The sequence below is a fragment of the Lygodium microphyllum genome, chromosome 11 (genome assembly GCF_053477565.2).
Source record: "Lygodium microphyllum isolate KBCC chromosome 11, Lygodium_microphyllum_v1.1.10, whole genome shotgun sequence".
In the NCBI taxonomy this organism is placed as follows: domain Eukaryota; kingdom Viridiplantae; phylum Streptophyta; class Polypodiopsida; order Schizaeales; family Lygodiaceae; genus Lygodium; species Lygodium microphyllum.
The window spans coordinates 33,460,766-33,482,679 of record NC_141145.1 but is presented as its reverse complement, the minus strand read 5'-3'; positions in this window follow the sequence as shown (position 1 = coordinate 33,482,679).

Sequence of the window (21,914 nt, the reverse complement as noted above, 5' to 3'; positions counted from 1 at the left end):
CCCCATAGGGCATAGTCCCATTCCGGTCCCCTAAAACGGCATGAATTGGGTTCTAACTTAACAATACCTAAAGGTCGAACGGCGATAAAACCTTATGAGAAGCCTGCCAGTTCTCTGGGACCACCCTACCGTAGGACGATTCCGTCAGGGGTTCCTCCACCCGCTTCCCTCAATAGACATTTTTTTAGTTATCTAATTAGGTCCTATCACATTTATGTGTGACATTTAAAATAAGCTTCATTAATTAATCCTTTTAAGGAACATGGTTTGTTCACGTAACTTATAGCACAGACACGAAAAATAGTGCAAGTAGTCCTTTTGACAAACAAGTTCCTTAACTTATCTTTAGGTTAATCTTTGTCTCATGCCCCTACAGGAGAAATTATGTATTCCTTCTATCCAACAAAAGTACCCGGTCCAAATCACATGGCACTATCATTTCCATCCATTATCTAGAATAGGATCTTCCAATGCCGCAAACATTGGGCTCATGGCAATCTACAACTCTGTTCCGAACTAGGCCAGGGGTGTCTAGAGCTCCACTGACCCCAAGCAACCTAGGAGCAAGATAACTTTTTTGGTTGGCCTTTTCACCACTCGACCTTCTGTCCGTGGATCAAACAGTGCCCTCTCGGGTTGAAACACAGTGTGACCTTGGAGATGATCCACCCATGCAAAACATCCTTCCTTAATTAATTCAATTAAGAATCAAGCACAATCAAGGCATTCAACCCTAATATCATTGTCCAAGAAAACATTCCTTTATTCCCATGGAAACTTGTCATCACAAACCCCTGCTATGCATTTACCATCAAACACAAGTACTTGAAATAATCATCCAAACCACAATCCATAATAAAAGCATTTAGCATGTTGTTTGATTAACCAACAAAACAATGGTATTCTTTTCCAAGCATTGCAAGAATAGACGTGATAACATTTCCATTGCACATTTGCTCTTCCCCTTGGGACCAAAGAGTAAAATTTATTTAACATTCCCTTCTTTTGGCTAAGGCATATGCTAAGGGTGAAAATCTCGTACACAACATAAGTTCTATCATTTCAATGCAAGTTAATCAATCTAGCAAGAGCATGTATACATCTTCTCTAATTCATTATAAATATGAGGCATGGGGAGGCACAAGAAAGCACAAGGAGACCTCGAGAGGCTTCAAGAGAGACGTAGAAGGATACCCCTCCAAGAGATTGTGAAAAGGAGCTTGAGAGAGAGAGAGAGAGAGAGAGAGAGAGAGAGAGAGGAGCTACCTGAGAGACTACAACGGAGAGAGTTAGCTCAATTCCCCCTATCTCGGTCTTCGGCTGAGAGCCACCTTCTCTTACACTCTTCAATCTCAAAATCCATTACTCATTCTTATCTCTCAAATCTATTTGTGAACGATGGTCCCCAAGCAAAGAATGTCATGTACAGATGGCAATCCCACAACCAACAACAAATCTTCGTGCAAAGGCATCACTGTCAATCCAACTGCAGTACCAATCGTAAGTAATGTATTTCCAAATTGATAGATGCTTGCTTTGATTCTCGCATGAGATACATTAGGCTCTGTACTTTTCTATGCTAGAATAGGTCATTGAGAAGGATAAATCGCATCTCAAATATTCAAAGTTGTGAAGTGCTTGTATCAAGGGAAGTTAATTGCATCTAGTTGCTATGCGACAAATCCATGCATAGCATAGGCAGCATATGGGACTCTAAAGTATTAACCATCAATGAGTCTTTGATTAATCTTTACCTAGGACAATACTATTTAAGGTTCACAGATGCACATAGATGGTATATACATGGGAGAGATTATGTGAACTTTACATCAATGACACGCGACTCCTTGCCTTAGGAGAAAGGAAGATAAAGTCAAGATAAAATGTTGCATAGTAGGGAAAGGCTAAAAGATAAATGACACTTAGAGAAGAGGCATAAATAATCTTGCTAGATTGATTAACTTGCATTGAAATTATATGACTTAGGTCATGTACAGTATTTAAACCCTTAGCATATGCCTTAGTCAAAAGAAAGGAATGTTAAGTAAATTTTACTCTTTGGTCCCAAGGGGGAGAGAAAATGTGAAATGGAAATGCTATCGCGTCTATTCTTGAAATGCTTGGAAAAGAATACCATTGTTTTTTTAGTTAATCAAACAACACACTAAATGCTTTTACAATCAGTTGATTGTTGGATTGTGGTTTGGATGATTTTTCCAAGTACTTGTATTTGATGGTAAATGCATGACAGGGGCCTCTAATGACAAGTTGCCATGGGAATAAAGGAATGTTTTCTTGGACAATGATATTAGGGTTGAATGCCTTGATTGTGCTTGATTCTTAATTGGATTAATTAAGGAAGGATATTTTGCCCAGGTGGATCATCTCCAAGGTCACACCACATTTCAACCCAAGAGGGCAGTGCTCGATTCACGGACCGAAGGTTGAGTGGTGAAAAGGCCAACCATGGAAGTTTTGTCTTGCTCCTAGCTCTCTTGGGTTCAGTGGAGCTCTAGACACCCCTTGCCTAGTTCGGAACGGAGTTGAAGACTGTCGTGAGTCCAATGTTTGTGATGTTGGAAGATCCTATTCTAGATAATGGATGGAAATGATAGTGCCTAGTTCGAAACGGAGTTGAAGACTGTCATGAGCCCAATGTTTGTGGTGTTGGAAGATCCTATTCTAGATTATGGATGGAAATGATAGTGCCATGTGATTTGGACTGGGTACTTCTATTGGATAGAAGGGATACATAATTTCTCTTATATGGGCACGAGACAAAGATTAACCTAAAGATAAGTTAAGGAACTTGTTTGTCAAAAGGATGGCTTGCACTATTTTTTGTGTCTGTGCTATAAGTTACGCAGGTAAATCATGTTCCTTAAAAGTCTTAATTAATGAAGTTGATTTTAAATGTCACACATAAATGTGATAGGACCTAATTAGATAACTAAATAACGTCTACTAAGGGAAGCGGGTAGCTGAAACCCTCGACGTATCTGTCCTACAGTAGGGTGGTCCCAAAGAACTGGGAGGCTTCTCACAAGGTTTTCTTGTCATTCGACCTTTAGGTATTGTTAAGTTAGAACCCGATTCATGCCATTTTAGGGGATCGGAATGAGACTATGCCCTATGGGCAGAGAGGTTGAGCAGTGCATCCTCTCATTTCCCATTCTCTTTGAGCCAAGTGTCGCATGGGTCTACTTCGGCTTGGGTATCTCTGCGTAAAGTAGGATGTCCAAGACCCGATGCTAGAATGCTATCAAGAGACCTTGACCACTAGAGACTCAAATTTTAGGTCGCTTAGTGGGTTCGACCGCAAACGTTTAGTTGCGAGACATACTCAAGAAACCCTAGGCAAAAAACCCCATAACATTCCATGGGAGTGCTTGGTGGCATTGCTTAGATTCGTCTCTTGATGGATCGCTAAAAATGTGCTTGGACAACCGATAGGCAGACATGTTACATATTCCCTCCTATATGTTGGATATAGTCAATTGGCTTTAAGGATGGATCAAAGATTCCTGCCCACTGGCCTTTTTTATGTGACACTCAATGTTTGATGTAGAAGACGAATTTCTCCTAGATGGAAAGCTATTCATATCAGTTTGACCTCCCAAATGATTCTAGATAGCATGCAAAACGAGACAATCAATATGGCGGAGGGATTGGATGATAATGAAGAAGCCATTATCTTGGCGACTAATACCAATCAAGAGCATTTTTGTCAGGTGGATGTGCTCAAATCACTCAATAATATCTTAGTTTGCTTATGGTGGACTTTTGCCTCCTGGAAGATGTTTTGAAAGAAAAAGAGGCAACATTAGGATAGCAACCAAAGGAATCAACTATGTTAGACTCAAGTGAAGATGATACTAAAGTTGTGACAATTGCTAACTTTGATGTGGTGGAAGTACTACAGCAAGAAAGGGAGTTTGAGGCCTAGTTGCAAAAGGTGACAAGGGTCACTAAAGATGAACTTGCTACAATCTATTTGGGTCCAAATAATACTAAGCCTATCAAAACTAGTGCCCACTTGGCTTTGGAGGTCCGAGAGCAATTGATCTTCTTGTCCCAAGAATTTAAAGATGTCTTTACTTGGGATTATTTTGATATGAAAAGTTTAGATTTGCATTTCTACCAACACCATATTCCACTTAAACTAGATGTAGTTTTGATTTGTATGCAATAGCACAGGATGAATTTGCATATGGCAAAGCTATTGAAGGAAGAATTAGAGTGATTACTTCAAGTAGGATTTATTACTCTAGTGGATTGAGCAAGATGGATTTCTCCTATAGTGATTGTTCCCAAAAAGAATAAGAAGCTCCGAATCTATGTGGATTACCACAAGAAGCTAAATGAAGTAATCATTCTAGACCCTTTTTCTTTGCCCTGTTTGGACAACATTTTGGATGAAGTCATTAGTCACATGATATCCATTCTTTCTTGGATGCTTTTAATGGATACAACTAGGTCCAACCCCTTCTTAAGGTCAATCCAATTATATGGCTTTTATTATGGCATGGAAAGTATTTGTTTGCACAATCATGTGGTTTAGCCTCAAGAATGCTATAATGTTTTTTTAGTGGGATATGTAGGAAATCTTTTGGTTGTACCTAACAGACTTTATGAGGGTCCTAGATCATTTTGGTGTGTTTAGAACTATGCACCTACACCTTCACCATCTAGGGCTTTGTCTTACCATATATCAAGAGATCAACCTCATCCTTTAATCCAATGATGAAGAGTGTATTTGTTGTGCAATGAGACATTTAAAGGATGGTAAAAAAAGGTGAGTAAATGGCAACCAAAGATGTGTGACCTAGAAGATTATATGTGTCAATCCTACCTTCAACTTGGCCATAGTACAAGCCTTCAACTACTTTTACCCCTTTAAAAATTTTATTGTTCAATGTATCCTTTTGTGCCTTTGATGTCTAATAAATAGTTTTGATGCATTTGATTAAATAGAAATATTTCTATTTCTATATTGCCTTGACTAGTTGTCTCCAATGGATAGTAGCTCACACAAATTATCAATATTTCCTTTATAAATGGGTAGATTAGAAACATTTTTCACCAATAAATCAAAATTAGAACCATCAATGTCTTCAACAACATCATCATCATCGTTGCAAGCATTCGTTGATTTTAGAATAAGTTGGATGGTTAGCTATTTCCATTCTTCTACATGCTACCAGTCCTTGCATTTTCTTCATTCTTCACACATACATGAATCACAAAATTCACGAGAGTGTGATCATGTAAAGTGCAGGGATGATCATTTAGATATCCATCAATGCAACGAAATGAGCATGAGCTTGCAATGCACTCATATTCCCGTTAGTTATTGTGTTGTAGATCATCCTTGGAAACTAGCCAAAAACTCTTTGTGTGCTACATATATGCACCTTATCTCTAGGATGAAATGTCATATTTTAATAGTTAGCTACATCATTGTACACTTCATAGGCTAGACATATGGTTTCAATCCCTCATGAGTGAGGGTTCTCTTTATGAATACCCTAGATTCATTATGCTTCCCTTTCCCATATATTGATGCTAAAAAATTGTGCATCATCTATAACCCTATCAAGAGATAATATTTGGCCAAAAAGTAGAAATGTCTTTGAGATTTGAATTGAGATATGCATAATCTCATCATCCTTACTGACACTATAAAGAAATGTCTTTTTGTTTCAGTCACTTGTCATGGATAAAATTAATAATAATGTACAAAGTGGGCAAAAGGCCTCACATCCAAAGACACGCAAATAAGCTTATGAGCGAGGCTTTCATGTCCATACCTCCTCTGCAACAACCTGAAAGTCAATATCACTAAAAAAGGTGACATGTTAATGAGATGCATGGCAGTACAGACTGTCTTAGCCCAAAAATGATGTGGTAAGCCTGCTTGGCTAAGCAAACTACGGACCCTCTCCTAGATAGTCTTATTCATACGCTCAAACATACCATTCTAAGGTAGGGATGTAAGGGGTGGTCAACTGATGCTTAATACCCCACTCGTCACAAAATTTCTCAAAGGAATGTGAGATGTACTCACCCCCATGATAGGTCCTTAGGCATTTCAGCCTATGCCTAGAGATTGGTTCTTGGCTAAAGCAAGCCAATAGTAAAAGACTGCCGAGACATCAGATTTCTGTTTTATGGGATAAGCCCAAACCTTACATTAATAATCGTCAATAAATGTGACAAAGTAATTCACATCCCCTAATGACTGATAGGACATGGGTCCACATACATCTCAATGTATATAAGAGCAAAAGGCTCAACCATGTGTGGAATATCAAACTTTTTATGTGAATTGCCAGTTTTCCTACCATATAAACAATGATCACATGACTCAAAATACAAGTAGTCAAAAGGTAGAAGATACTGCAAAGCACTAAGCATTTTCATTCCCTTAAATGACATATACCCAAGATGAGCATGCCAAAGAGATACATGTGGGATAGAACCCACTGATAAAAAAATAGTCAATAATACTAGATACAACCAAGGGATAGATGCTGCCAAAATTGGCACTTTTTGCAACAACAAGCCTGCCACGAGTTATCTTCCATGCAGAATCACCAAAGCATATATGATAGCCTACATAATCAAGCTATCCAATAGACATAAGGCTTTTAGTCAATGCAGGTAAATGATATATATTATGCAGAAAAAAAGTTCTACTAAAGGGAAACAATAGAATGATATTACCAATGCCAACAATAGCAAGAGATCGATCGTCACCTAAGCACACACTACCAGATACACTGCGATAGGTATGAAACCACTCAACACTGTAGGGAGTCACATGAAAAGACACACCCAAATCCAACTAGTGAAATATGAGGTAGATATTCTAGATATCATCCAGTCCTCCATTGGTGAAGAGCTTTACAAGGCGAAAACCAAAGTAGCACTAGCTAAGAGGATATATTCTTTTATGATCATTTTTATATACCACCTTCCTTTAATGAGCAATGGGGAACCTTGTTCATCCTTTCCTTCTAAATTTTAAGAGCAGATCAAGAATAAGTGAGAGTTATAGGTGTGCAATTTTTCACGAGGTATAAAAATACCTAAAGTCCAACATTTGAAGTAGGCAAAGTAAAATATCTACTTTTATACCTATAGCTATTTTTGTGGACTTCTCTAGGATTGAAATTTGCAGGTATAATGTTGCGATCATTGGATTTCTCTTACACTTTTTCTTTCCCCTTTTCTTTGTGCTTGTCATCGCACATCTTATGACACTACGGCCATATGTGTCCTGCTTTCCTATAATAATGGCATGTAATATCAAACTTACATCTCGGGACTTGCTGCATCCACATGACTTAGACCAAGACTTCTGAGAGTCCTTCCCATGACGATCATTATCTTTCTTGCCACTTATGCCACCTCTAACGAATAAATCATGTGAACTAAAAAAAGTATCATTGTTTTTCATGTTAATTAACCTGCTGTAATTACCAGTAAATAGGCCAAAACCACTACCAAAATAAGCTAAAAATAAGAGAAACTACTAAAAAGACCAGTTATCCATCAAATAGTAACAAAAGTACATCAAAATGACATGATTAAGATTAGTAAATACATCACACTCTGCATAAAATAGCTTACTATAATAAGTCACAATAGTGAGAAAAAGAGAGCAAGTAATGAGCTAACAATGATCTAAAGTCAAGTATGATTTCCATGTCAGATCTTGCATGAAGCAAGCATGTAACAAGCATTGTAGTATCCAAGAACCATGAACCAAACATCCAAATGTGTCAAAGCAATCGATGTCAGTAGAAGGATATAAGCCCTGGCATAAATAACTCAAAGAGTAAGCCAAGCTATGTGTATACCTAACGGATCAAATCCGCCCAAAAGTATCCAATGTAGACAAGTATCTATCAAGAGCATAGACATGTAAGGCATCCTAGTCTCATCTACTCAAGAAGCTCAATTGCATGAACCACAAGCTCTACAATATCCTCAAATAGCATGAACCTCCCACTGCTGGCAGAAAGATCAATGTCAATCTAGCAACCAAGCTCAAAGATAGCATGTGAATACATAAGGCATCATGGACCCAAGACCATATATCAACAAAGTATCCTAAGCAAGGGATCAATCAAGCATCACCTATAACATTCAATACATCATGTAACAATCAATGTCAAATCTCTAACAACCCAAATAAGCATCCAAGAGCTCCAAAGTATGCAAATGAAATCCCAACTAAAGCTCCAAGTGACAATCAAACACAGACAATGTAAGAAGCATGAATTTCTAACATATGTGTCAAAGCATGTATCGAAGGGTCAAGCATAGACCATAGGCATAATGATTGTCACAAGAATGCCACTGTAGACCAATGTCAATCAAATGCCAACCAAGACAAAGCTTGATCAAAGCTCAAAAGGCATTCTAAAGCAATACAAGACATGTGCCAACCTCCGTATACATCCATGTAGTCATATGAGTTACCCGAGAAGCACCCGTGACCAATAGGTAGAGTATCACTGACCAAATAGGCTTCATCCCTAGTTATTACAATAGTAAATTCACTATCAAAACTAAATAAATCGGTCCTCAAATCAAGCTCAAATCCATCTCAAATCATGGGCATATGATATATCAATGTATTAGCATCAATGGTGCACATCAATAGTGCATATAGAACACCCGAATCATAGCCAAGAGCTATAGGCATATAAAATCCCTGTTAAAAGAGGTTTAACCACCCTATTGCATACAATAGTGAATACACTGTCAAACCAAGCTATTTCAATGCCAAAGTTAGCTCCAAATCTAATCCATAACACGGGCATAGCATTTTCATACATATAGACATCACCCCAACATAACCGTGCATCATAAGACCAACAAAGCTTACCATAGAAGTATCAAATAGAGTGCAACCTTGTATTTCTAACCAGTAAACCTCAATCAAAATAAAGTAAATGAAGTGGTTAAATCTATCCAAAATCAACTCCAAGCAATAACATAGCACCCTTGAATATATAAGCATCAATCGAGCATAATCAAACACCATCCAACCAATGGCAATGAGTGTAGACATCAAAGATAAGTGCTACCCTATTTTTTGATAGTTTGTGGACTATTATAACAGACTAAAATTGAATCTTAGTGTTCAAATTGAATAGAGTGGAATCAAGCATCAAAACCAAGTGTATAAGTGCTTGTATAACTATTCAATGAAGAAGATATGATGTAGGAGATGAAAAACATGAGCTGCTACTAAAAAAAGGGCATGTTTTACACAACGTGATGTTGCACCAGTAGGATGAGGGTTGTGGGGGGCTGCTCCAACTTGCTTAATAAGGCTCAAAGAGGGCCCAAGGAGAATGTAACCGATAGAAAGCTTGAATAGAGTGGCTATGGTTGCTAACAAAGAGATGACTGTTGTAGGTATTCGAATGGAAGTTGGACTAAGCTTGAGCTTGCAAAGAAGAAGGCTTTGATACTATTTGAAGGGAGGTGAGTCCCCCTAAAGTGGAAGCACGAGTGGGAGCAAGAGCTATGGTGGAAGGAGCAAGAGCAAGGGAGAGAGACACACACAATGTGGAAACTCCAACTATCACAATGTGTGAATGGCCTTTCCTTCATTCAAATGTCACTGAAAGAATAAAGAATGAAGTAACAATGATGGTGGGTGTCCCCATGCCTCCAACAGCGTGCAAGCACGAGTACTGTTAGTGTAGTGATGCACATGTGGCTAGGCAAAGGCACCTTTATCCCCAACAAGTCTGTCTCTCTCCCCCCCATTTTCTCTCTTCTTCACCTATAAAAGGATCCATCCCCCCCTTTCACATTGCGATTTGCTCACATAACTCTTGGTATATTCTCTCTCTCTCTCTCTCTCTCTCTCTCTCTCTCTATATATATATATATATATATATATATATATATATATATATATATATATATATATATATATATATATATATATATATATATGTAGGCGATTCTACATGGATTTATTTATATCCGACTATTGTGTTTACGTATATCACAATTGGTATTTGATAGCAAGAAATTAAGGAAGATATATATATGCAAAAGAAGTAATCACAAACGCCTCCATCCTGGATAGATCGAATTGCAAAAGACAAGATCATGTCACCCTTTTTTAGAGTGATAAAATCATAGCAGAAGGTTTAATCTAACAAACATTCTCCTCACTGAGCTTGCTCCCTAGATGAGTGGAAGTTATTGTCATTGTTGTGCATGGAAGAGATGTGAATGCCCATAGTAAAGGCAATACTAAGATTGATGTTAAGGAAAACACAATTATGCAATGGCCAATGGAATTGACGGTATGCAGCCCCTCTTGATTTTTGTTATGGCCGCTTTATCTCCCCCTCTTGCCCTATTTTGGATCATTGTTTGCAAGAAAGAGACTGAGGACTGCAGAAAAGTCTCCAGAGGACTCTGACTTTCCTCCACCACGACCTAGAGTAGGACAGGTTGTTGTCACCAGCAACATGCAATCGCAAGGGGAGAGTCGCCCTCCAAGAGCAAGGGGGAGAGCAACACAAACATGATCGTTGATTTCCGTCAAGCTACAGGCAACCATTGCACTTGGGTGTGGGGAAGGAGTGACATCAGAAGAAGGTGGGCATGCTTCGATGATACAAATGAGTAAGGACAAGAGAAAGCTCGTAGTATCGGAGAGTGATATTGATGAGGAAAGCGACAATCATCAAAGCATCGAGTCCTTCAGTGCACAACAAGGGCGTGGCCACACACAAAGCAAGAAGAAGTAGACGCAAAGAACTGAAAGGGAGCGTATGATAGAGGCCGAGGATACGATTAGGAAGAGACTACTCTCACAGTCACTTGTGATAAATGTATTGTGCAAGCATGCATCAAAGACAAATTGGAAATATTGATGGCGAGTGCTTGTAAAAGATGGTTATATGATTTCGATTATGGTTTTTATTTCTTTACAGTGATGCAAACATTACATCATTTCATACAGATGCATATATCCACCCCTTTGCCATCTATCCCATTATGTCATTTGGTTTCCATGCCTATAATAAGATGAGTCACGTCAAGGTATAAGCAACTCTCAGATATCTTTTTCAACAATTGGTATATTAGAGGGATAGGTATATTCATAATATCATTGGAGACTCCAAGGCACCAGTGCAAGAAGGTTGATGATACAATTAGAAATGAGTGGGACTCCCATTCGCTAAAGAAGCACAAGGACTTTGAGGCAGAAATCAGCAACATCAATTGGGATCTTTTTTCAAATTACATGTTTTATGTTTGGGATGGTAACCATCGGCTCACAGCATGGATGAATGAGATGCACATGTGACTGGCACTAAACTGTAGGACCTTAATGCAATTTGTCTATTTCTTACATCACTGTTGACATAATTAATTGTTTGCAACAACCTTTCCAGATAACATCAGGCAACATGTGTGCATTGTTTTTCACCTTGTGAAAGTGACAAGTGTGGCAGAGGGGGAGATTTTTTCAACTATATCTCGTACAAACAGGTATGGAGTGGGCTATTTTTTCATATACTTAGATTGCATTTTTGTGCTAAAGATCACATGGATGATGAAATATGCATGAGACCCTGATATAGAATCTATACAAGTTAGCACAAAAGGGGGTTGTCCATACCTCGTATCTAGACCTTGTTTGCAAAGCAAGGATGTTAGGAAAAGCTGACCGTACAACTATTTTTGACAAGTTAACTGATGAGGTAAAGGCATGGGTACAAGTGCACAAAAAGCCGGCACCCATTTTTTTATGGTACAAGAGACACCATTGATTGCATTTTTCCACGTCATGTGAAAGGTAGGTGGTTCTTCAAGCTAACTGAACAATGTTTTTCTTGCTACATTTTTTTCTCGATGCAATAACATTGTTCTTAATTACTAGGTGTAGGGCAAGTATGATATGGTAGTGCCGCAATCAAACAGAAATGGACACAACTCTCGGACTTTGAGTTTAGAGCCAAGTGTTAATGAAAAGCTCATCAAGAAACTCAATGTTTGCTAAGAGTTTGAAATCACCCCAGTCTCCAAGAGAAGTGGTATCAATAAGTTGCTACCTCTTTGTACTTGCCATTGATATATACTCAAACTATATTGGCCCAAAATAACGATGTTTTTTCAATGCAAAACTGTCGCATGCTTAGAATGGGACTCCAAGATGGGCGAGTATTGAATGAGGAGAGAGTATACACATTGGCATCTTTAAAGCTAAAAGAGGCAAATCGCGTAAGGATACTAAAGGCCATGGAGAGTTCTGATAGGAAAATTTGAACATTGATGGACATGCCTAGATACAGGTTATTCTTGTTTGTCTATATTATGTACATCGTAAGTCTGATGAATTGGTATTAAATGATATAACTTTGATTCAAGCAAATGAAAATACACCGTTTTGATGTTGGGTAAGACAAGAGACCTTCTAAGTCATATTGCAAGATGACGAAAGGAGATTGCTTTTGAGTTGGAAGGACTATTATAACATTTGAGTGGAACACAATTTGTTCTTCCAACACACGTAGGAGGTAAAGAGAAAACATAGAGAGCAAATATTTCACACCGTCTTCCATGATTTTAAGCCAAATGAAGATATAGAGTCATAGAAGTTAACAAAGTTGAGAACATAGAGGCTTCTCTGCAAGTAGTTCATAATATTCTTCTTTTGTAGCATGTTTGCAGTGCTATCTTGCCAATCGATTCTAAAAATGTAATGGTGACTTTGCAAGTCACGTTCATGTATGGGCAAATGGAGAAGGGGACTATACAAGCTCTACTGGAAGAATGTGAGGGACTAAGCAGACTTGCAAGATGATCAATGCATGTATGAGGATTACCAAATAGAGCAAGACTGGGATGAGAATGTATATCGAAGACACCCTATTTTTCTTGACTACCCAAAAGGTGAATACCCCTCCAACAAGAAAGGTTTGTACCAAAAATACTCAATGAAAAAAAAAACATAAGAGACACAAGGTTCAAGAGGCATCGCAAGTAAAATGAGTTGTATTCTAAGGAGAGTATATTGCACTTCTAAAGGAAATTGTTATTAGTAATATAGTTGTCGAAAAAAGAAAACAGAAAAGAAAGTGCACATCTAATATTGTCGAAGAAAGGCCAAGATCGGCCCTCATCACCAATTAATTTGGTTTCTACACACCCAAAAGGTTTGATGTTTTGAAGTACTATAGCCAAGACATCTCTTGTGTCCCTGTAATGAAAACATTTCATTGGATATAAATCATAACCACCGAACCATGTAGGCACGTTGATTGATACCACTGAAGAGTGGATTGCAATCCAAATGATACAACAAACAATTCACTCAAGCAGATGGAACGCCCCTTGGTGATGATGATCTCCGCAGCTGATCAGGATTAAACCATTAATACCACACCAGACCGTAAGGGAAAAATTGGGAGCTCCACCTATAGTGGCAGAGACCCTATTCCAGATGGTGACCCAGGCTTTGGAGCCTATCGCGACACATATACTCTTGTCTCGCACTAGAATCATCCAAATAACTTGCATTGCAAAGGGACATTGAATGCTGGTACGCCCATACTCAAGCCTGGCTACAGCTGCATGGGCTCCACATGGACCACCTCCCGCCCCTACAATATAGTTTGGACTGCTCCCACCTGAGGCTTAGCCGGGAGGAGCTAAACCGCATCATCAGGGCAGATATTATTAAGCTACACACAGCTAGGACATGGGTGTTACCAGTCAAGGATCTAGGGAAGAAGATGTCCTACCGAGAGCACCTCCTACGCCTCACACTTGATGGCTTCATTATATGCTCGAGATACATGGATGTACACCTGTCCTAGGGGGTCCGAAGTGCCATCGGGAAACTCCTATGCCTCACACCTTATGGCTTCTTTATACGCCTGAGATACATGGATGTACACCTATCCTACGGGGTCCGAAGTGCCATCGGGCAACTCCGTACGTCACCACACTAGCTACGGATCGAGATAGGTAGATACGGAGTGGACTCTCTCCCCCTAGTGGACAGGATCTGCCAACTATGTCAGCTGGAGCCAGAGATAGAAGAACATTACATATGTAGATGGCCAGTGTACTACGAGATCAAAGGCCGCTTCCATTGTCTCTTCAAGGAGGGATTCAAACCACTCTCCTAAACACTAGACTTCCTCGACGAGAAATGCCTTTGGCTCTTCCTCTTGGAGCTATGCCGACATAGGGACCATCTTCTACGGGTTCGAGACCAAACAACTAGGAACATGTAGCAATGCATCCTCCAAGAGTTCTACAGACCCTCGGTCACTCCCTCTACAACGAGGACTGTAGCCAACCGACCAGTGGCCCCACCCCAAGGAGTCACCTTGGATAGAGCTACAAAGAGAGGCAGAGCTTGCCGCCCACACCCAGTAGGCCTAGGCCCCCGTAGGAGACATCACCTACAGATACAACGGATACTACAACGCCATCGGGGAGCCATACCCTGCTGCTTCAGCCTCTCCATGCTAGACAAGCCCATGTGGGACATCTTAAGATGACCATGCCCCATGAGCAATTCCACACTGCACTTGAAGTGCATCTAGATTGTGTATCGAGTCTGTATACCATTTTGTACCTACTCACCTAGTTCACCATAACACCAGATGGTAGCTTTATTGGGACTTGGAAAACTTCCCTGACATTTTGTATGTAACCTTTTGGTCTCATAGGCCAACTTGGCCTCTTGTAGATGTTAATATAGCTTTCTTTCTTTCTGTGATTTGGATAGACCACATGTAGAATCCTTGCCTATTGAACTCTTAAATCAAGCCATTCAATATCTATTGCTTGCCATGATAGCTTAAGTGAGGCCTTACTAGTTAATAAGGACCAATAATGTTGTTTTCAACATGTTACAAAAGAGAGAACTCCTAGGTTTCATAGTCTTCCTTGGCTTTAGTTACTTGAATTGGGAATACACTTCCTTCTTCTCTTGCTTGGGATTTCAAGTCGTAGACCCTTTTGTTGAGTAGGGCTTGTCAATAATTTCAATACTAGCATATGAAGATGAAGTCTCGATAATAATTGGCACTAGATGTGGCACAATAAGGCGGTGAAGCACTTTTTTGATTATTAGCTTAAAAGGTCGACAAGAAAATCTTCCTAATAATATACAATGAAAAAATGGTGATATAGTCATGAAATTAAAAGCCTAGTTAGTGTATATACCCTACGGTTTGAGCTATGGTGGTTTTGTGACCGTTAGAGCACCTCTGCTCGAGACTGGATGCGTCACTTCTCGTGAGAATTGATCGAAGTATTGGTCTGCTGGCCTTGCTGCTCACGCGGCTCACGATCTGAAAACCAGGTTGGTTAACCGCCCTTCTTGAAAGAAGCTGCTGGTGCTGCCTATACAAGCACAGCCTGAGACTGTTTACGAGGGCTTTCACGCACCTTGATAAGCTCTGAATATGATGGAGTATTGATATATGGTTGTAGGCAAAAAACTAGGGTGCTTTCAGGATGGCTATGGCTCCCACTCATCAAAAGTAGAGATGATTGCAGAGTAACTTATGATGATTGATGTAGTTGTAGACAAATAGACAAAAAGCTAGGGCGGTGTTGTCAGCTGGCTAGTGTTGCCACTCAAGAGTAGAGGTGATTGGAGAGTAGCCTTTGATAAGCCTATAAGGAACACAAACCTTAGAGTCCGAGTAGTCAAAAAATTGAAGACCTCTACAACCATACATGGGAAAGCTTTGAGAAGGAATTCGGCAATAGGAAGATAATGAGGGGATTTGTGGATGTAGGTATGTTCTTAACTAGTTAAATGGGATCCAGAGAGTGTGGCTCTATGATAGATATAAGCCTAGAGGAGGGAAGAAAGAGTGTTTGGCTTTGGTACCAAGTTGAAAGAGGAGAAGGCAACGAGGATTAATGTGAATGAACTCCATTGTCATGGAAGAGAGATGCTAATTATTGAAAGCACATACTCAAACTTGATCAATCATCAAAGTCTCTTATATTGGCAAGCATATGCATAAGATTCACACCACCCCCCTAAAAATGTAGGATAACACTTAGATTCACTCTACCTCCCTTCCTCGAAAAAGTTCTAGTTGATTGCTCTCTAGCTACATGAATGTTGACTACTGCAAGCTTAGTTTGACTACCATGCTATGGACTACGGTTAAATAATGACATTTGAAAATAGGTCATAGTAAACTACCCTTGGGTTCTATGCAAGAAGGAGGGTCTATTAATAAGGCCATATAGAGCAAGGTTGCAATCACCCTAGAGAAAATTTACCTATAGATCCATCAAGTCAATCATTGCTATGGTTGTCACCCCGGGGAGACCACCTTATTGAACATGTAAGATACCACGTGAGTTCAAAAGAAATGGTATTATATTTAGTAATATTTACAAAAGGGGTTTTTAAATTAAAAGTTAAAAAAAATCGTAAATTTAGTAAAGTAAAAGGGGTCATTTTAAGGCCTTATAGCATGTAAAGAAAGGGTATTTCTTAACATCCTTTGAACACACGTTATATAGATGATTTCTTATAAGTAGACCCCTTGAGGGTTGTCACACTATGGAAAGAATTGTGTGATGAGATGAAGAATTAAATTCTCACAACAATGATGCTAATGATTACACAAATAGGAATGGTTTTAAGGACATTATGCGCAAACACTCCTACTAAATGTATATCTAAATATTAAGTGGATACTAACTTACATCGATAAAGTTCACAAGTGGTATTATATTAGTGAGATACAAAAGTTTTACCATACTGAAGAGATACACCAATGTAGCATACTAATGAAGTATATGAGCATAATTTCAACTACTATGTAGTCATCAAAAGCACCAATCTTTGGTCCACATTATTGGATGTGATTGCATGGCCCCATTTTGAGAAACAAGCTTTGCATTTTTGGTTGATGAGGGTTCATTACAATATCCCATGGATTATTTTGTTAATTCAAAATATAAAGTTGCAAGGCATCTTTTATGCAGTTAGTCCAAACACAAATTAGAGGAATTCAAACACCTAGATAAATGATGTAAAAATTGAAAATATTATCACAACACTTGTGTGATGTTGAATTACCAACTCCAAGAATAATGATGTATTAATCTCAATTTTTTTCCTCATTAGAGCTACAAGAGCTAGTGGCCACCATCAATAATTCTACTCGTTAAAATTGATAGCACAATTGGTTTAGTAATTATGCTACTTAATTTTTTGGTTCAAATAGTTTTTGAACTTGGATTATGTGTTTCTAAGTGGATATACTTCATGTAGTAAAGACTTTTGATTGCTACTATTGGGAGTACTACATGAACTTTTACTAATACATCATGTGATGTATTGCAAGTCAGTTAGTTTATTTACTAATAGTTTTTGTGTGGAGTCATCTAGCCATGTGTTTTGCTAGAAGGTTTTGATTATATTTCTTGTGCATAACCTAATTATGCCCTTATTGTGTGGTGGTCATATTATGTCAACAACTTCAAGCATTATTTTTCTAGGATGTAACATGTTGGCTATTGTAGTTTTTGTGCATAAAGTAAAATTTAAGGATGTAATATGTTGGTTCTTGTATTTTTTCTAGGATATAACATGTTGGTAGAGTCACAAATTTGTGCAACAAAATTAATCATGCCATTATTTAGTGTCGATGATATTAAGACGATAGCTTCAACTATTACCTTTCTAGGATGTAACATGTTGGTTATTGTAATTTTTGTGCATAAAGTAATTTCTAAGGACGTAATATGTTGGTTCTTATATTTTTTCTAGGATATAACATGTTGGTAGTCACAATTTTTGTGCAAAAAAAAAAATCATGCCATTATTTAGTGTCGATGATACTATGACGATAGCTTCAACTATTACCTTTCTAGGATGTAACATGTTGGTGGTTGTTTTTTGGATTAACTACTTTGATGGTATAGTTGGTTTGCATAGAGGATTTTGGAATGGTTATATTGAGGTTGTTGTTATAATGTATTTATTTCAAGATAGCAATTAAGTTATCTTTCCAAAATTTTCATTGTCCTATAAAAAAAGACTCATCCACATCTAAAGCATCACAAATACAAGATAAATCACAAAAAAAAATTAATCCATTGCCAAAACTATATCCTTTCATAAATACAGTGGTCAACCACATTAACCAACACTTCAAAATATCTTTGTACTATGGGCAATCTACATGGTCACTTACAATATCAAGTGCAAGTTTTTCATCTCAAGGATCATATTTCTCTGTACTTGGAGGTCCTCCTTACTAACATAATTAGGAACATGCATTAGTAACCAATATCTTTCCTCCTTGGTATCATAAAAAGAAGATGAGTATCCTCTTTTAATACTCTTTGTTGTATCACAAATGTTGACCTCATATGACTTGTGATATTCAATATGGTCAGGAATTGAATTGTAGTATATACTTCCCTCGTGTACTCTTTCTCTCTCTACATCTATGTGTTTGTTCTCAAGTTCATTTTGTGATAAGCATGTCAGGTTTTTCTTTTATTTTACATGCATGATCTATGGATACAATCTATTGTGGGTCCATGTAAAACTATCCAAGCCATGCATTATCTACTTTTTTTTTTAGCAATGAACACTCAATCATCAAAGCAGAAGGATCTCTTAATTTCAATATGAATCTCAAAGGTCCTTGTGGATTTGTAATAAACATGTCCTTTAATATCATAGGAGGAACTTCCTCTACTAATGTTGTATGTTTTTCATATATCTTAAAGATTGGTTATATTAAAGTGTGTATATAACTATTGATGATAGGATCATATCTTTGGACAAAGGATAATCATTCATGTATATTTTTTGCATCTTCTACTTTCTTAAAATTTACAAGTAATGCATATTCAACAACTTCATAATTTAGACCAATTTATCTCTCTCAAAGAGGCATATACCTTCTAGGATAAGTTTAAGATTTTCACTTTGACATTGTAGTTGAAATGCTCTAGCCAATTATTTGCATTAGTCTTGCTTTTCAAGAAACCATTGTCAAAATCTCCACAAATCACTTTGTATCTTCACTTACAAGCCATAAAGCATTTTAATTGTTGCTAATTCATCTTTAGACAACTAAAGGTCTTTGTAGAAGGATCCTTATTCAGGGGCCAAATGATGGAGTGTTTGGTGAGAAGAAAGCTTTTTGAGTGAGCTTTTTTGGGCAACCTCTATTTCTTGTTCCACATAGTCCATTTATTCCTCCTCTTCTCTTGGGCATATATCAAGCACCACTACTACCACCCCCATTGTGCCACCACTATATCCATCACCACTATCATTGTCACCATCACCACCACCATCACCTCTACCGCTGCCTCCATCGCCATTGTCACTTATCACCCCCTCTCTTTCTCTCTCCTTGTGTTGCTTACACACACACACACACACTCTCTCTCTCTCTCTCTCTCTCTCTCTCTCTCTCTCTCTCATAGCAACTCCTCTCTTTCTCTCCCTCTTACACTCACTCACTTACACTCACTTTCTCAATTAGTAACTTTTCTCTCTTCCTCTTTTACACTCACCCTCTCTTTTGTTTTCTCTCTTTCTCCCTCCCTCCCTTCGTCCCTCTCTCTCTCTCTCTCTCTCTCTCTCTCTCTCTCTCTCTCTCTCTCTCTCTCTCTCTCTCGTGTTACTCACAAAAATACACACACATACACACACACACTCTCTCTCTCAAATAGAAACTTCTCTTTCTTTCTCTTACACACACACACACACACACACACACACACAAATAATTAGTAACTACTCTCACTCTTTCCGTCTTAATTTTGTAAGAATCATCCATCTATTTTTTACAATCCTCTTATTTTTGCAAAGATCAAGGATTTGCATGAGGTCCAAAATCTTAGACACTTTTAGTTATTAATATCAAGACAAAAAAAATCACATTTTACTTCCACATGCATGTATGCATTCACATATCTCTCACTTTTGTGTGTATGATTTGATGTTATATCTTGATATATCACTTCCATTATGTACATATACGCAAAACTACGTCACACATATTTTTGCTGCTTTCAGTTGAGTATTATTATGTGGACATACTATAAGAAGATACGATATCAAACAATTTGTTACATTCACTATAACAATGTGTGATATCGATTGTTTTTCACATTGTTCGAATAGTTAATATCATGACAAAAATATTACCTCATTGTTACTCAATTTACTGCGCATATATACATTCACATGCGTGCATGTATCTACACTCCATTCTTTCTTAGATCTTTTGCACACGCTTTATTTACAGATCTTATAGTACTACAATTGAGTGAATGCTTATATACAATCTCCTTCACTTGCACATTCTTCTCTCTTTCTCCTCTTTTCTCTCATCCTTATTTCATTGTGCTTGTGAATAAACATAATCAAATAATTATGAAAGTACATATTCATCATGCATATCAAATATCAATTGAGTTTCATTGTGTTGTTGGAGGGTGGAATTGGTGATCCCTTAACAAAGTTTGGGACTGAACTATGGAAGCACGCTAGCTTAGTTAAGTAGGGAAGCATGTGCTCCAGGAGAAAGTGTCCATGGGGTTTCCTTGGATTGTGTCCATGGGGTTTTCCTCAAATGGGGGTGGGAATATAAAGACATTGGGTGGGTTCATTTGTATCTTCTCCATGCTATCATCCACAAGTAGTGTCATTGTTGAGCGGCGGAAGTGCAACCAATCAATTTCATCAAAATATTTCAAGAAAAGGAGCTTTGAGTAACTCCTTTTTGAAGAAGTGGTTGTGGGAGTTGCTCTGTACTTGCCTTGTCCATATTGGAATACAAAGGTTGGTGCTTGTTACTTTAACAACTTAACACATTCACTCTTAACCAGTTGGAGTAGCTTGCTTAAGTTATCTTTCTTTATGGAGCTCCAGATGTGGCAATGTTAAACAATGTAGATATTTTCTTAAAAAATCTTGCGAGCGCCCTGGCTGCAAAATCACCCAATACATGTCCACTTCCAAGGGCTTCACTAGTAACAATCCCTTCTACTTTGGCTGCATAGGTAGAAACATCCCATTCATATCGGACACACTTAATTTTTGGGCTGTGGGAGGTAGCTGTACATGCGCACATAGAAAGGTGAGCACCCATGTATTGGTATGATGAAAAAAAACACTACATTACAGTCAAACATTGTACAAGTTTATGTAAACATGTTACATTTGCTCTTAGACATCTTTCATATTCGGGAAAGCGATACAGACATGCAACTTATCTATTGGAATTTAGCGCTAGTGATGTAAGGTCACCACATTACGCATCGTAATCTAAAATGGTGTTTCCTTTTGTGTACGTTTGCAAGAATGAGCTCCAAAAAGCCCTGCCACATTGCATGCCACCTACAATGTGGTATTCGTATAACGGATTAGGAATCTACTAAATGTTTACAAAACATCTTTGCAGTAGTTTAACAATATTGGATCTCATATTGACCTCTCAAGGGGGATCCTGATGTGCAGTAATGTCATTATAAGCGATATTTGAATGCATGCATGCTAGAATATATATCACATGTACCTGCATTTAAAGCATGAAATATTAATTTTAGTAATTGCACTCGTTGAATAGAGCCAACAAACAAGTGTGATACTTAAACAGTATCCAGCATGACCATATCATGACTTTAAAACTCTCACCTCTCTATCCCTAATGACACAGACATGCATCTCGTAATGAACAACTTGTCCCATACATTAAGGCCCAACACTTTTGGCCTCAACTCCATCCGTCGGTGATCAAGAGAATGCCTCACTTGGTTGATCATTTCGTAATGCATTTCTTGTCTTAAATGAGTTGCATAGAACTTTATACCACTCCACCTTCGTCATGGTAGCAGCA